Source organism: Leguminivora glycinivorella, chromosome 25 (assembly GCF_023078275.1).
Source record: "Leguminivora glycinivorella isolate SPB_JAAS2020 chromosome 25, LegGlyc_1.1, whole genome shotgun sequence".
Classification (NCBI taxonomy): Eukaryota; Metazoa; Arthropoda; class Insecta; order Lepidoptera; family Tortricidae; genus Leguminivora; species Leguminivora glycinivorella.
Genome location: NC_062995.1, coordinates 986,159 through 1,003,095, shown reverse-complemented (window position 1 = coordinate 1,003,095; position 16,937 = coordinate 986,159). Strand labels below are relative to the sequence as shown.

The 16,937-nt window shown below is 37.7% G+C and overlaps 1 protein-coding gene across 1 annotated transcript in view; it reads right to left on the bottom strand.

Moving 5' to 3' along the window:
* Nucleotides 1-824: 824 nt before the first annotated feature.
* The window catches only part of LOC125239443, a 42,709-nt gene continuing 26,596 nt past the window's right edge, over nt 825-16,937 (bottom strand). Inside the window, exon 5 of the mRNA XM_048147021.1 lies at nt 825-1,897. The gene's annotated coding sequence lies outside the window, so the exon portion shown is untranslated. The remainder of the gene's footprint in view (nt 1,898-16,937) is intronic.

The following is a 16,937-nucleotide window of genomic DNA, read 5'->3' as shown; positions in this document are numbered from 1 at the left end:
TACTTGTTATGACTTGACGCTCATATTTTAGACTTTAATTTTAAAATTGATTGTAATGTATGAAATGATGTTAATTAAATATATATGGGATTCTTTAATATACAATGATGTATTTACAAATAAAATAATTTTAGTATACATTTTGTTTCATTTATAATAAACTAAAATGAGCCTTAATTGATCGTCTACCTAGAAAACACATGTATGAACTGCGCCGAAATTGCTGAGAAAATAGCGATTAACATAACCCCCATAGCATAGTAAACAATCACAGACCAACCCCTATAGACATCCATTACAAGACGACTCGCGGTCGCCAGCCTTCCTAGTATTTGCACTGATATAAGCGCGGGCGCTCGCCGTGCCCGATCAGTATCGACCAAGTAACAGACCCGAAAGCAGCGCGTGTTTTTCGCACTAAAAAATTGGAAAAGGGTATTTTGATGCCTTAAAGATGTCCACCTGTAGTGTGAAATGGTGTGGAAAGGTAACAAGAAGCTCAAATATAAAAACAGACGGCATTACATTCCACAAATAAGTCATAATTATAATTTATTCAGAGCCGGCATAGGTCAACTTACATTGGCCACTTATGCGTCAGTAGAGGGACAGTCATACTTCTGTCCCTTTTCATCTGGCGCGACTGCCCGCCGTCCTTGAAACGGCCAATCACAGCGCGCTTAACACATTCCCCGCCCGCTCCTCGCACCCCAAACACTGGTCACTCGTATCGCGAACAAAATATACAAGATTTCTACTCTATAGGAGGTTCTCTGTGTAAACAATGCATGTATCTATCGTCACTACTTTAAAAAAATCTCGTATCTCACGCTGCTCCTCAAAGTTAAAACGCAGTAAGTCTATATGCATTCCATACATACTTACTACAATTTTCTTTTCATTGACAGACGAAGATACATGTTTTTTTCAAAGTAGTGACGATATGCTATTTATAATTACACTATATTGTATGGACGTAAACTATACAGTGTTAAGACAATTTAATTTTTATTATATTTAGTTTTAAGCTAGTTCTAACTAATGGGAGCATTATGCTTGATATAAAAGCTTTTTATTTTATTTATTTAAACTAGACGGTCAACCAAATCTTCGCACAAAAAATGGCGCGAAATGGAAATTTTCTATGGGAAATAATTCTTCGCCCATACATTTTCAATCAATTTTTAAATGTTATGGCTCGTCGGATGATTCCGACATCGGAAGTCAAGGGGGAAGACCTACGCTGTATAAGAAAATTGACCGAAGAACCCAAAATTTTTCTGTCTCCTGTTTTTAGTGACAAAGTTTGCTTGACCGTCTTTATTATACTTTTTGTTGTGTTGATAAAAACTAGAGCATGTAGACCAGGAAACTATCACAACACTTTAATAATTACAGAAAAACTAAGCTATAGCATATTCAAATTCCCTCTCCGACGTTTTAATAACATAATCAATCTTCTGCCGCGTCTCAAACAAATTCTTCCTCAACTTAAACACTATCACATCTGCAGTTTCCTCTTTTATCTCAGGAAATTCGCTCATAATCCTATCCCTTATCTCCTCAAACGTATCGTCGGGGGCGCCATCTTGAATTTTTTCGCGCTCTTTTTCAAATGTCACGTTCTTCTGTTGATCTTCAACTGTCTCTCGCAAATCATTCGCGAAGTTTACTAGAAATACTTCTAATGTCTGTTTTATTTTTTCCATATCATGCTCGGTTAGATTATATTCTGTGTTTACGTAGTCGGCCATGACGTTTTTAAAGTTTTGTATGTAAGAGACAACATTTATTGTTTTTTGAAGATTTTCTATATTCTCTGTGGTGGGCGTTGGATCTTTATCTTCTAGCGGCAGGCATCTTGTTGTTGATAGTAGTGATAGGAATATTAGTGGCCCTGTAACAATATTATTATTTTTATTTAGGAGTGTATAGGGTTGCAAAAAAACGGCTTTTTTTGTGGCTTGAAAAAAAATATGAAAAAACCGTGAAAAAAAAAACAGTTTTTTTTCTGGAGTATGTTTTTTTTTTAAAGTACGAAATCTCAGTAGTTAATACTTTTATACGGTTTTTTTAGACTTAATGTTAACTATTAAACGAATTTAATCAAATAACTTAATTTCTGGTCTTATAAAAGTAACATTTACGAAATCTGTAGTTGGTAGTTATCACTATAAATTTACTGTTGGCAACACCAACGCCTCTCCACGCTACACGTAGCATCGGGGATTCCCCAATAAACGTTTGTATATTGAATGTTAATTGAATTAAAATGTACGTTATTGTTATTGATACAGCGTGATTGTTATTGGTACGTTATTGTTATTGTTATTGTTGGTTGATTGGATACAGGCGTGATTGTATGTATGTATGTGTATGTTATTGTTATTGAAACACGTTACAACTCACGAAAAACCGTTAATGTCGTATTATTTGTTCATCTGAAAAAAAAAACATATTTAGAAAAAAAACCAGAGTGCTCGGCTTTTTTCGTGTTTTTTTTCATAATTCTGAAAAAAAAACATTTGTTTAGGTTAAACATTTGTTTTTTTTTCCATTTACATCCCTAGGAGTGTAGGGTTTTCTCACATATAGGAAGGAAGGAGATTGGGCATGCTAGGTGATTTGTATAGAATACGCCAGCCCTTGTACCCACACACTTTGTAGATGGACGGTCCTATTTCGCCACACTAACTAGTAAAAGCTCTCTTAATTCTTCGAAAACAGATAGCAAAGTTGCATTTTATCCACAAGGGTGCAAAGTAATTTCATAGAATTTTACCTTTTTCCTATTAATGATGATTCGAAATAAATTGATGAATTTGATTAAGTTTGATGTTTTATAGAGGTAGTTAATATTTTGTTCTGTGTTGGTGTGGTGAAATAGTTATTTGTTATACAGGGGTGCAAAGTTGTATTTTAACGTCGGGTATGTAATGAAAAACGAGCAAGTGAAAGGATTCCATTGTTGAACCACGAGCGAAGCGAGTGGTTCGAGAACAGAATCCTCATTTTGGCGAGTTTTTCAACACACGAGAAGTAAAATACATTTGCACCCATTTGTATGTAACACAAAACTTTCCCCTCACTATAGCGAGGAAAGTACAACGTAAAAAAACACGTTTATCACTGCTTCCAGTAGTTCCATAGGCGGTAAATCATTTTCATCGCTTTATCAATTTCGAAGCATAAAATTTGTTTATACTCAAGGTCAAATTACTTAATCCACTAGTGGATAAAATGCGTTTTGTACCCGCCTGGTATTAAAGGACAAAAACCGTGTTTCTGAGCTTTGGGGGGGGGGGGGGACTATTTTGTGTAGGTACTCAGGTACATTCACTGACTTTTTGATTGTTGATCCTCTTCTAGCTCATATAACTATGCTTAACTATGAGATTTCCAGTATAAAATGAGCTAGAAGTGAATCAACAATAGGCTACTTTCCTACTAGTCAAATCCAGCTTCTTTTTAAGAACTGTCAAAACGATTTGCTAATATGGAATTATTATGACATACTGAGGATTGACGTCACGACTCATTAAATAGAAAATATCTGGGCGACCGAGCTTCGCTCGGTTCTATTTTAATATATCACGTCTTTAGATAAAAAAAAAACTCTTATAAATACAAAAACAAAAAAAAAAAGACAAAAAACAAAAACTTAATTTCTGACCGGGATTCGAAACCCTGACACCTACGATCTATCTGCGTACATTAGACCGACCTCGTGCGACTGAGCTAAGCGGAATCGATGCGCGCGCGGCGAAATTAAGGACCATATTTTACGTTTACAAATGCGAAAGAAAAACTCATGAAAACTCGAAAATTCGCGTTTTCCGGGATCTAAGGCTACGCTAGATCGATTTTTCACCCCCGAAAACTCCCACAAAACAAATTTCAGCGAAATCGTTAGAGCGGTTTCCGAGATCGTCGGTATATATAAATAAATAAATAAATAAATAAATATACAAGAATTGCTCGTTTAATAGTATAAGATAATGTTTAATAATAACTACTGCTCATATGTTTCTTCTAATTAGGTGGTGCTTTATTTCGTACAGTGCATAATAGTACATTACGATACAAGTGCGTAAAAACCGGCCAAGAGCGAGTCGGACTCGCCCACCGAGGGTTCCGTACCTACAAAACTATTAGGTACTTTTACGTTACTCACATAAGTCTAAAGACTGGGCTAGGCTAGAAGTATAGGTTCTCTAATGAGCATAATTGTGTTTAGCGCCACCTCTCGACGAATTCGCGAACTAATTAGCACAGCTTGCGTGAGGTCTTTTATAATGTTAACCAAATTCAACATTTTTTATTTTATTTTAAAGTAGGTGTTTTATGTAAAATTTCGTAGCTATAAATTTTAACACCTTTATTCATAAACGTACACTAAAGTTATCCAGCCGATAAAGTTCGTTTGTCCCTTTCTATAGTTTCTATCACTCCAATACGTCGGAAAGGGACAAGCGAACTTTATCGGCTTGATAACTTAGTGTACGTTTATGAATAACGGGGTGAGTATTACCGTACTGTAAAAATGTAATGTATACGGAATAATGAATTTAATATAGATAGGTAATTATTGATATGTGGCAAAACGAAGGAAATTGTTTACACCTTCGCAATAAGTTGTAGGAGGTAGGGCATAGCGAATGATATTCCGCTTTGTGTGGTAGGGCACAGCACAGCGGATATCGTCTCGCTCGAATCTAGAGCAGAGCCCAACTGGGGTAGTACCTCCGCCTTACAGAAGACCGCAGCCAAATAGCACTAAACCCTACTCATAGTGTTGTGTTCCTGCCGGTGAGTAAGGCTGCCAGAGCTCAACGAGGGTGCGGTGTGCTGATGATGGGAGGACTTACGGGACTAACTTGTTCCGTCTATTGTCCTTTGAGTCGTCGGCAACCCGAACCCTCCTTGGAACTTGTACACTCCTTTTGCTGTGTACTTACTTAACACAGCAAAAGGGAATGTACAAGTTTCTAATGGGTGGCAACGCGCATGTGACACTGTTTGAGTTGCAGGCGTCCATAGGTTACGGTGACCGCTTTCCACCAGGCGGACCGTATACTTGTTTGCCACCGACGTAGTATTAAAAAAAAGTATCTAATGATATTTTTTTAATTTACCATGTTACTTCACGTACCTACTTAGGTACTTATTTTAAAAACTCTAAAAATGTCTATTGAGTTTCTGCCACAGACCACCATGTGGCTTCTGCACGGCTTCTGCATATTCTGCCCTGTGATAGAATTGCCATAGTAGGTATGTATATATTGTATAATAGGCAATAAGAGGCAAAAAACATATTGTGCTAAAATACTTAAAATACCTACAGTCATTTCCGAAACGTGTGAATTCATGTCAATACTTTCTTTTATCAGTATTACACGGAGTAGGTAAACGTTTCGTGGCAGCGGCAGCGCACACTGCAGAGAGCGCACGCGGACACCAGCGCGGCGCCACAGAATATATAATAGCACAAGTAAAGAAGGCCCACTGCTTTATGTTTCCGAAATGCCGCCTTTTTAAATACCTACAACATTCTTACAAAGAAACTAGCCGCACGTGCGCGGCGTCCGGTGATAGGGTTACCAATGGATCCAAACGAATTAATACTCACATTAAATGTTATATTATTATATTCAAGTCTTGAGTACTTTCTAGGTATATACGCTGTATTTATATATTTTTGTTCAAGGTTCCAACATCACAAGCCTTATTGAACTTTTCCGTGGGACTTAATCAGTAGTAGATCTGTATAAGAATATCTTTTGGTATTTATTTTATTCAATATGTCTATTTAACTAAGTATTATTAGCCATTCCACCCGCGGACATCGCTTAAAAAACCTCGCGACGTAAAGTAACAATAGAAAGTGCGAACGTGCATTCCGTGAGAATGTGCGCCACCCCTGAGTAGGCCGCGAACTCGCGGCCGCCAGGATATACTTGTAGCGCGGCGATAGGATAGCGGAGTGAGCCGCCCCTGGCGGCGCCAGCGGACGCGTCTGTGTGCGTGAGCTAGGTATGCATACAACTACAACTGCTGTAGGCACCGCCCCCCCTCAGCGCGTCCTCTGCGGCGCGGCGATAATCACGCCCGTCACACGCGCTCGGCGGCGTCTGGATGTGAGTCGCATGTGCCGCTGTGCCACACGCCGTCGGTCGCGGGTGCGTGGGTTTTCTGACCCTTGGTCACCCGTCGTCGGCGACGGAACTCAGAAGCTCTGGTAGACTGATTTTTGAACTGTTGTGTTGTGCTCTGATCAAAATGAATGCAAAAATACTTACATTGTAATTCTTAGAGAGTGAATATTATACGCGACTTAATCCGTTTCCATATAAATATTGATATTACCCAAAAAAAGAGACAGTCAAACGATATTTTTGTATGAAACCGGCAAAAAGAAAGTTAAATTTTTAACTTGGTACTCAAACACTTGCATTGTAGTAAAGAAAAATTTACATCATATATTCGATTAAGTATATCGAAAACAGTTCACAGAAGTACAATTCATCCATTGAATTACTATGTACTAACATACTAGAAATTACACCCCAAACAAAGTCTGTGCTCCGGCCGGCAGCGCGCGGCGCATGCGTGGGGAGGTACCGTGTCATAGAGTAAGACTTGACCAATGACCACCTAGACGCGACACTCTTAGTGTAGACCTTTTTTTATACTTTTTGTAAAATACTAACCCCCTTATTCATAAACGTACACTAAAGTTATCAAGCCGATAAAGTTCGTTTGTCCCTTTTCGACGTATTGGTGTGATACTCGTAGAAAGGGACAAACGAACTTTATCGGCTTGATAACTTTAGTGAACGTTTATGAATAAGGGGGTATGTAGTTTAATTTTATCACTATCATACATTGTGCTATGTTTAAGTTCTACTAAGTGAAACAAAAATACATTATTGATTTTTTCATATACCTATAGGTTTTTTATTTAATTGCCCTTGAAGAAAATCATAGGTTATTATTGTATAAAAATATCGATTACAACTCGTGTTAGAACTGTGTGTATTCATAAGTATAACGTGAAATAAATTTAACATTTCTCTTTTATATATTACAAACAGAATATAATCACAATTACTATACTTCATTACCTACATGTCAAGTCTGTGCGATTATGATGCGATTAATCTATGATTTCGTTCAACAAAATGGCAGCGATAGCTTCGCGTTATTCGCGTTTGAGGAGCGCGTCCCTTCATTGAACTAATTACTTAAATAAAGATCGATTAACATAGCGTGTATACTAACCGATGAAATGTGACACGTCAGTTTTATTCGATTTTCTCGTATGGCTTAAACAGCATATTTTTGCGCAGGAAGGCATTTTTACATTTTATTTGTGTGCAGGCAGAAACATAAGTCCAATGGACTTATGTTTGTAGCGCAAACTTTTTGTTCGCAGTGTCCTCTCTAGTACTACCTCAATGAGTTCATCATTATCTTTAGTGAAGTCAGTCATTTTCCATATCAAGACGCCACCCGCCGTCCGTTGCTATTGTACAAAACGAATACAGACCGTCGCGTGCGGCGTGTGACCTTCGCCCGTCGAACCACCCGCCGCCGGCGACGTTTCAGAGAAACCGGCTCAAACATTTCCGAACAAAACATTCGAACGTCGTCAGTCGTAAAAAACCACAACGTTCTATGAACATTGGTCAAGTGCGAGTCGGTTTTCGACTTTTCCATACAAAGAACTCATGAGCGCCTGAACGACTGTGATGGCAAAGTTAACTTTTCGCACTTTCAAGACTACGTATATATCTCGGAAACGATAAGAGATAGAGCAAAATGGACTTCAGATTTGGGCTGTCGGTGGCACAAATTCTATGTGTTCGTCAACAGAGACCTTTTTTTGGACCGATTTGTACAAAATTTTGCTCAGTCCACTTACAAACGGTCTTAAGCGCCTCCTTTTTAGTAGGAACTTAAGTCATTTTGCCAAATGAAAAAAAAAATTGAACAGATTCTAAAAAGAAAAAGACAGAAATGAATTTCTTTCTACCTGTCCATCACGCTTACAACATTTTAAGACGTTTAGTAACTGCTTGCAGCGTCAGTGAGTGAAAATCTTAATTTGAGTTTTTTTCTCGTAAGTCCGACTTACGCTTGACTGTAGATTTCTAATAGGTTTTCCTGTAATCTACAGGTAGAGGGCTATCTCGTGTATTTTTTTGAAAATTTTACGCTAAGTAGTTTCGGAGATAAGGGGGGGGGAATGGTCATTTTTTGTCTATTTTCTTAAATTACTTCTAAAGTACCAAAATAAAAAATTAAACAAAAATATGTTTCAAATGCTCATAAAATGCTCTTTCATTTGATATATAACACAATATAGTGTTAATAACTTTGATTTTTAATTTTCAAGTTTACCCCCCAAAAGTGACCCCTATGATTAAATTTCATTTAATTAAATTACATGTCCGTCTTTGGGCCACAGGTTTACATATGTGTACCAAATTTCAAGTAAATCGGTCCAGTAGTTTCGGAGAAATCGGCTGTAACAGAGGGACAGACAGACACACGAGTGATCCTATAAGGGTTCCGTTTTTCCTCTTTGAGGTACGGAACCCTAAAAAGGAAGTTCGAAACGAGTAGCGATAAATTAAAACACGACCGTAGGGAGTGTTTTAAATCGACACGAGTAACGAATTTCCTTTTCGCACGTGTATCGTACGACGTTTTTCAGTACAGATAGCACTCCGAAGTTTTGACCATGCATATAATGAACCACTTCTCGCACTAGTGCGTAAAAAAAAACACCATATGTACTGAAAAATATTTCATTTCAAGTATAGGAAACGACATAATTATTTTTAAATTAAAGAAAAAATGGAAAAATTCACACCTTCGTCTCTGCATGATAAAAAACAAATATAGGAAACTAAACTAGCATATTAAAGTCCGAGACCGTACGATGTCGAACCAACTGAATCAGTAGGTACAAATTCCGTACAATGTAACACAGGTAGAGTAATGATATACGCATCAATGACTTTGGCCTAGTTTTGTTCTGATTTCGTTCCTTCTATAATTAATTGCCTGAACAATTAATACTTATATTGATGATTCACGAGAAAAAATATTTCAAAACATTTTGTTCAATAATATATCCACTACTAGCCATTTAAATTCTATTTTCAGTACAGATGGTGTTTTTTTACGCACTAGTTAGAAAAGTGGTTCATTATAGGCCAGGTCAAAACTTCGGAGGCTCATCTGTACTGAAAAACGCCGTACGATACACGTGCGAAAAGGAAATTCGTAACTCGTGTCGATTTAAAACACTCCCTTCGGTCGTGTTTTAATTTATCGCCACTCGTTTCGAACTTCCTTTTTTACGCCCTTGTATCGTAATGTAGTATTTCATCACACTCGCACACTAAATATTGCACGCAGGCGGAGCGGGAGTTATAGAAAAATCGCTCTCCCTAGGGAGTTATGAAATTTTTAGTAACAGATTTAACTTATTTTTATCTTTTTACATATTTTTTATACTGCAAATGTGACGAAAAACAAAGTGTGTAACTCGGGGCGTAAGAATATTTATGTACCTTTAAATCTATATTTGTATGTCTTTCTCATCACGGAACAATGGTGTTCCGGACCTTTGGGAGGCGTGCGCGGGGCCGAATCCAATGCGTAGAGGCCCTTTTGACACTCTAATGTAATGTAAGGGGTACACCGAGTAGATGTTGCCCTTGCCCGCATCATGGGACACACGCAGAGGCGACACCCGCCAGGGTGTAAGGACTATTTGAGAGTTAATGGAATCGAAAATGAACTGGGCTATTTTGATGAAAGTGATGGACTAAATACTGGGCTATGGATAAAAAACCGGACGCCTGCCTAATAAAACATAATCTATATTATCAAAGAATCGACTCACACATTCTTCACTTAAGCCGTATGAACAGATCCGTGTGCACAACACAAACACAATAGTCTGACTGCCTTGAAGTGTGGAGCGATGTATGCAAGATGTGATATGTCAGTAAAACAACCGATTGAAAAATGCAATGTTCACTGACCAATTGTCTTCATATAATAGTTATTTGTTATACAAGGGGGCAAAGTTGTATTTTAACGCCGAGTGTGGAATTGAAAAACGAGCAAGTGAAAGGATTCTATAGTTGAACCACGAGCGAAGCGAGTGGTTCGAGAATAGAATCCTGAACTTGCGAGTTTTTTAACACACGAGAAGTAAAATACATTTGCACCCGAGCGTAACACAAAACTTTTCCCCTCACTATAGCGAGGAAACTACAACGCAAAAAATGCGTTTATCACTGCTTCCAGTAGTTCCACAGGTGGTAAATCATCTTTATTACTAGATTCACCTACTTTTATCAATTTTAAAGCAGTTAATTTGACTTTATTCAAGGTCAAATTACTTTACCCACTAGTGGATAAAATGCGTTTTTACCCGCTGGTATTAAAGGACAAAACACGTGTTTCCGAGCTAGTGAGGGGAAAAACCTTTTCTTTGGCGAAATCATGACAAAGACATAACACTTGACCCTTAAATCCATGACCGTGACAAAGATTTATTTAAATTTTAATTTTGACACCTGGGCCTCGGTTGGAATCCCGGCGAGGGCATTTATTTGTGTGATGAGCACAGATATTTGTTCCCGAGTCATGGATGTTTTCTATGTATATAAGTATGTATTTATCTATTTAAGTATGTATATCGTCGCTTAGCACCCATAGTACAAGCTTTGCTTAGTTTAGGGCTAAGTTGATTTGTGTAAGGTGTCCCCAATATTTATTTATTTATATAAGTCTAATGAAAATAACCGTGAATCGTTCAAAACTCTCATGGTTAGGTTGAGTCATTAGATAATAGATACCTATATTATTAACTTATTTATTTAATCTTTATTGCACAAAAGAAAATACAGTTGTACACAAGGCGGACTTAATGCTGTAAGGCATTCTCTACCAGTCAACCTTCGGGCAAAACAGAGAAATTGTTAAACTTCGAGGTTAATTGTAGACTTGGATAAAATACTCATAAAAATTGTAAATAAGCTTGACAATGCAGCGAGAAAATGCTGGCAGCGTTTTCATTACTTACAGAGGTTTATATTTATTACCTGTGTCACTTTATTTACATCTTAATCAGTTGTTTTCAAATAAATAAATAAAAAATATAGTGGCTCAATCACAGAATTAGATTTAGATAGAAGAAACGAGTTCATTTATTTGTATGGCGGCCGAGCGTGTCAGATTTTGTACTGAAGTTGTTACTTGCCTGTGATTTTAAATATGTCTCAGGCCCTTAAGTGTTGATAAGTTTTATGTTGTTGCAATTAAATATCATGTAACGAGGCATTTTTAATGTTTTTGTTGACTTCAACTTACAAAAATTGACGCCCGAAAGCTGCAAGCTGCGATTAAAGACGGACAACTCAGTGGATTTCACTGAGTTCATTTGACACGCTAAGTAGATACGTTTTGCTTGATCTATGGTTTATATGACATCTGTGGGCTCAATTAAATACGTATTTAAGTGTGGGTAAGTTGATTACTTATTATTACAATATCGCATTGGGTTTATCATGTAAAAAAAAATGGTGGCTATGGTTAGTGGCTACACGAAAAATCTCTATATATATCTCTACTAGCTTTTGCCCGCGGCTTCGCTCGCGTTAGAAAGAGACAAAAAGTAGCCTATGTCACTCTCCATCCCTTCAACTATCTCCACTTAAAAAATCACTCCTCGTCGCTCCGTTTTGCCGTGAAAGACGGACAAACAAACACACACTTTCCCATTTATAATATTAGTATGGATTGTATAGAAGACTATAGTCGTAGTGTATGTCCTCTGCGCTGATTAAGCCGACATCTGCTCAATCAGACGCCATTATTCATTTAGCTGGAGGAAGCTGCATCATTGTAAGATTACTGCTAAGTAGGTTCACCTTACTATGTTGAAGTAAATATAGACGATCAACCAAATCTTGGCACTAATAATTTTTAAGAAAAAAAAACCGCCTTCCATTGGGGTTCTGGTGATAAATACTTTCAAATGTTGGATTATGTTATCAATTCGTCTGTATATTTTTTAATGTTTGTTATTCGATATCTCCGTCATTTCTGAACCAATTTTGAAATTTGGATGATTCTGAAGTACTTACAGATGAGAATGATTATCAAAACGGAACTCTAACCAGGGGCGGCTCACTCTTCATCAGCAGTTCCACTGCACCAAATATCACTGTTCTGGACGTAAGTGCATGCTGTTCTTATAAAAATACCAAAGTTACTATAAGTGTGCCGTTCAGATTTGAGGAGTTCCATTCTGACCATCATCAGGAGTTCCACTGCACCAAATGTGACTGTTCCGTACGTAAATGCATGCTGTTCCTTTAAAAACACAAAAATCACCATATGTATACCTTTCAGATTTGAGGAGTTCCCTCGATTTCTCCAGGATCCCATCATCAGTTCTGGTTCTGAGAAAAATGGGACCAATCTGTATGCATATACATTCAATCAAAAAAAAAATTCAAAATCGGTCCAGTAACGACGGAGATATCGAGGAACAAACATTAAAAAAAAAATACAGACGAATTGAGAACCCCTTCCCTTGAGATTTGGAAGGCGGTTAAAAAAGGCGGCAAATTTGAGAAATGTAGGGCTCAGCGGCCAGTTAGTTAGTTAGTTAGTTAAAGTAAAGTAAAGTAAAATGTATTTATTGTATGAAAACAGGTTATACAGATGGTCGTATTACATAGTAGGTATCTCCATTTTCTACCAGTGTAAGGTATACAATAGTTAGGTACACATCTTATCATGCAGGACAAAATACAAACTTAAATTAATTATGAGTACTTGTGAAATATTCGTTAAGACTATAGAAACACATATCTGTTAGCCAAGCATACATTTTCTTCTTGAAAGCCTCCAGTGGTAACTTCTTTAAATCATAAGGAAGATGATTAAAAATTTTGACACCCATTGCCGTGACACTATTTTTGTACGTTGCTGATTTATGTTTTGGGCAAATTTTATCCAATCCATACTTGGCTTGCAGCCTAAGCCTGGGTTGTTTGAGTTAGTTAGTTTTATTGGGCATTTTCCGCAAGTCGACAACTATTGTGCCTATTTTGCGTGAATTTGACGAGGTAGCACTGCTCTAGCCACCCCAGCTCCTCTACAAATCCTAGCAGTGTTTTCAGGTTGCTAAATACCTCTTTTAGTGTGTTCGGCGTACCTAGGTACTTGTTTCTATATACTTCTACCTGTTTACACTCCAGAATAAAGTGTTTGGTGGTCTCTTCTGCTTCATGCACGCCCTGCACATGGGGCTATCGGTTATACCTATGTTATTGAGGTGTTTGTTCAGTGTATTGTGTCCTGTAATTAATCCTACTATTTTGCGCAGTTGCCGTCTGGGTGTTCTGAGTAGGATTTTTGTGAGCTTCGTAATAGGTTCAGCAAGAATTTCTTTGGTTTGTCTACATGTGTCTAATTCAACCCAGTATTTGTTGTGTGATTCTTTGTGGTGTTGAATAAGTTGGTTTTTCCTATATGATACTGGTAGGGGTATGATGGATTCGGGTCCATATGCCGGTGTGTCTGATCCTTCTCGGGCCAGTTCATCCGCTGCATCATTCCCTCTTGATGCTCAGCGGCCAATTGTCTTCATAAAACGCGTGCATTCCTAAACCTTACGGAATCATCGACGAGCCATATTGATAACACCAAATATTATCTTTTTTTTTACATGAACGTATTAACATAATATACTAGCGACCCGCCCCGGCTTCGCACGGGTACTATACCTACATGTAAACCTTCCTCTACAATCACTCTATCTATTAAAAAAAACCGCATCAAAATCCGTTGCGTAGTTTTAAAGATTTAAGCATACATAGGGACATAGGGACAGAGAAAGCGACTTTGTTTTATACTATGTAGTGATGATAAGAAACTAAGACTAAACTTAGCTTAGCTTAACTTAGCTAATGTAAAATAGGCCCTTGAGGCATTGTACCAAGGATACTAGCGACATTTCCTCGCTGTATCGCAATGCTGATACGTTGTGCGAGGAAGTCGCCAGGTCACCAGATACCTCAACCAGACGCCAGAATAATATCACGTCAATACACATTAAAAAAAAAAATTGTAGGCATCATCAGTGTAGTTATGATGGTATTTAATAGGTGGCGCTAAAATAATGAGGTACGATTCTTAGTATGGTGACTGTAAATCCTATATAAATTATCCTGGGGAAAGACATAAAAATATAGATTCGTCTGTCTGTTTTTGGAGACCCGAATTAGTATGAACAAAGACATTATGTAACTCCGTATAGACAGTCTAAGAAAAAAACGTACCTCAGAACCATAGAGAAAAAGGTACGGTACACCTTCGGGGGACGCTCGGCTATATGGCGCTAATATTAATATTTAACATTTTAACACATATCAAGCTAAGAATATGGGCCAAATTGTCAAAACTGAGGTTCAAAAGTTTTAAGCCTGTGTCGAGAGATGGCAGTCTATGCACTGTGATTACACATTAAATTTTACTTTGACAGTAACTCTCTATAATACTCGATCCTCTTTGGTATGAAGGAGTTGAAGGATAAAATATCGTATGACAAATGACTATCGTGTGACAATTTTTTTACCTATTGGCTATTAGATTAGGATTGAATTTGATTTTTATAAGTTAATAAAATCTTCTTAATAAAATCTCTTTTTAATTGTTGCGTAGAAAACTACAAGCCGACGAGGGAAAAATCGCTAAAATACTTACGCCCACTTTAGCAGTTCTATTAAAGAGAAGTTAGAACAATTCCTTCGCCAATAAAGAATTCAATTTGTCTATTGAATAAACAGACACCTACGCTTCGGGGATAAGAAGGGCGTAAGTAGATTTGCGACGTCGCGCATTAAAAGGACCAAGGGCAGATTTTTATTTTGTCAATGAGATGTATTTATTTGAATAGAACAATAACAAACATCGTCATCATCCTCCTTGCGTTGCCCCGGCGTTTTCCACGGCTCATGGGGTCTGCTTTGACAACTAATCCCAAGATTCGACGTAGACACTATAGTGTGTTACGAAAGCGACTGCCATCTGACCTTCCAACCCGAAGGGTAACTAATATTGGGATTAGTCCGGTTTACTTACGATGTTTTCCTTCACCGAAAAGCGACTGGCAAATATCAAATGACATTTCGATTTCGCACTTAAGTTTCAGAAAAACTCATTGGTTGTACCCCGACCCCCAGATGAAAGTCCACGCTGTTACCGCTGGACCATCAGCGCTTGTAGAACAATAACAAACATCAAACTAAGTAATTGAAAACTAAACTTGTAACTAATATTTATATATATATATATATATATATATATAATCAAGCCTGTATTGTATCCGGGTACGATAGAGGGGTATGCGGAACACATGAAACTACCTAAGAACCTACTCAAGTCTTATTCTTATTGCCACTCTTTGCTTAATAGCAAGGTCGAAAGAAAACGAAATTGTGACTCTGTAACCATAGTACTCTTTAATATAATATAACTAAACCTAATAGTTATTTGTTATAGGTACAAGGGGGCAAAGTTGTATTTTAACGCCGAGTGTGGAATTGAAAAAAGAGCAAGTGAAAGGATTCTATAGCTGGACCACGAGCGAAGCGAGTGGTTCGAGAATAGAATCCTGAACTTGCGAGTTTTTTAACACACGAGAAGTAAAATACGAGTGTAACACAAAACTTTTCCCCTCACTATAGAGAGGAAACTACAACGCAAAAAATGCGTTTATCCCTGCTTCCAGTAGTTCCACAGGTGGTAAATCATCTTTATTACTAGATTCACCTACTTTTATAAATTTTAAAGCAGTTGATTTGACTTTATTCAAGGTCAAATTACTTTACCCACTAGTGAGGCGAAAATAACTATTTTTAACTTGCCTTGTTAGTATGTTAGTTTGGGGTCAAAACGCAGAAGCTGACCCACTTCCCGGTTTCCGATTGAGCTGAAATTTTGCACACAAATGTAGATCACGTGACAATGCAATATTATGGTATCATGGAGCGGATGTGATGATGGAGCAGAAAGGTGGTCATAGGAACTCTGTTATGAAACGTGGTATCCCCATCGAGTAAGGGGTTTTTAAAAACGTCTCGGAGAGCAGTAGATGACTGTTGAAAGAAAGGGTACGGTAAAAGCTTGTGCCAAAAATGTTTTTTTTGCAAAAAAACTTATTTACTTATTTTCCTAGATTCAAGCCTATTTTGATGTTGTAAATGTCTTTCGAATAAAGTCTAATTCATTCATTCACTTTGCACTTTTGAATAAAATGCAACAGTCTTATCCGTTTTTGAAGAATCAAGAGAGCTTTTACCAGTAGTTGGTTGTATATTTTTTGTCAAAAACTTATTTCTCGACCGGTCTGGCTCAGTCGGTAGTGACACTGCCTGCTAAGCCGCGGTCCTGGGTTCGAATCCCGGTAAGGGCATTTATTTCTGTGATGAGCACAGATATTTGTTCCTTTGTCATGGATGTTTTCTATGTATATTAGTATGTATATCGTCGCTTAGCACCCATATTACAAGCTTTGCTTAGTTTGGGGCTAAGTTGATCTGTGGAAGGTGTCCCCAATATTTATTTAGTCTAACAGAAACGAAGGAAGTAATTCGACGTGACTTAAAACATTTCAGTATTAAGGGAGTTGGTATATATATAAAGTATTGACAAGGCAAGCATTAATTGTTTACAGGGAGGCCATTTGTCTTGATTTGCAGGTGACAGCTGACTTAGGGGAGATTGGGGAAAGCTGGCACTGTTTTTTTTATCATCATCCTTGCGTTATCCCGGCATTTGCCACGGCTCATGGGAGCCTGGGGTCCGCTTAGACAACTAATCCCAAGATTTGGCATAGG